The sequence below is a fragment of the Microtus ochrogaster genome, linkage group LG9, assembly GCF_000317375.1.
Source record: "Microtus ochrogaster isolate Prairie Vole_2 linkage group LG9, MicOch1.0, whole genome shotgun sequence".
Classification (NCBI taxonomy): Eukaryota; Metazoa; Chordata; class Mammalia; order Rodentia; family Cricetidae; genus Microtus; species Microtus ochrogaster.
In genome coordinates this window covers 16,939,273-16,940,061 of record NC_022034.1, presented here as the reverse complement: position 1 = coordinate 16,940,061, position 789 = coordinate 16,939,273, and the positions used below count along the sequence as shown (strand labels likewise).

At 73.8% G+C, this 789-nt stretch overlaps 1 protein-coding gene across 1 annotated transcript in view; it reads right to left on the bottom strand.

Moving 5' to 3' along the window:
- Zbtb2 (zinc finger and BTB domain containing 2) overlaps positions 1-276 on the bottom strand; it is a 21,461-nt gene extending 21,185 nt beyond the window's left edge. The window contains exon 1 of the mRNA XM_013352296.2: positions 210-276. The gene's annotated coding sequence lies outside the window, so the exon portion shown is untranslated. The remainder of the gene's footprint in view (positions 1-209) is intronic.
- Between the last annotated feature and the right edge of the window lie 513 nt (positions 277-789).

The following is a 789-nucleotide window of genomic DNA, read 5'->3' as shown; positions in this document are numbered from 1 at the left end:
CCTCCCCGCCCCGGCGCCCCGCGCGTTCGGGCCCGCCGCCTGCCTTCGCCCGGAGCTCCGGGACGGGAGTCATCCGTCGCCTTTGTTGCCACGGCCGCTGCCGGAACCGTTTGCGAGCTCCGGCGGCTCCCGCCCCTCCCTGCGCCTTCCCGGAGCCCGGGCCGGGGGCGGCACGTGGGCCCCGGGACGCGGTGGCGGTGCGCGCTTACCTGTCGCCGGTGCGGCGAGGCGTGAGGGGGAGGCAGAGCCCGGCGGCCTGGCCTAACTGTCCCGGCCGCCGCCTCTGCCCCGCGTTGTTGCTGCTGCTCCTGCTGCTGCTGCTGCCGCCGCGGTCGGTGTCTCCGGCGCGGCGGCGGGCGGCGGCGGCGGGGCTTTTCCTGTCCGGTTACGTTAAGGTCACATGACCGAGAGAGCGGAGCGACTAGTGCAAAGAGGCTGAGAGCGGCTCCCGCCGGGGGGGAGAGGCGGCGAGAGAGCAGTGGCGGCAAGAGCCCCTCCGCCCCCCCAGCCGCTCCCCTCCCCCCGCCCGCCCGCCTCCGCCTCCTGCTGCTCTGCCGCCGCCGCCACCACCGCCGCCGCCTGCAGCTCGGCGCTGCGGCTCCCACCCAGCCTCGGCTCGCGGCTCCAGCCAAAGTTCTGCAAGCCATGTGCAGCCGAGGCGAGGAAACTTCTCCGCAGCGGTCGGCCCGGAGGCTGGCGGCCCGACCTCCTTGTTTACAGAGTGTTTAGGTAGGACCAGTTCTGCGGATGCAGATGGTCATTTCGGGGTGCAGAACGAGATGCATGCCC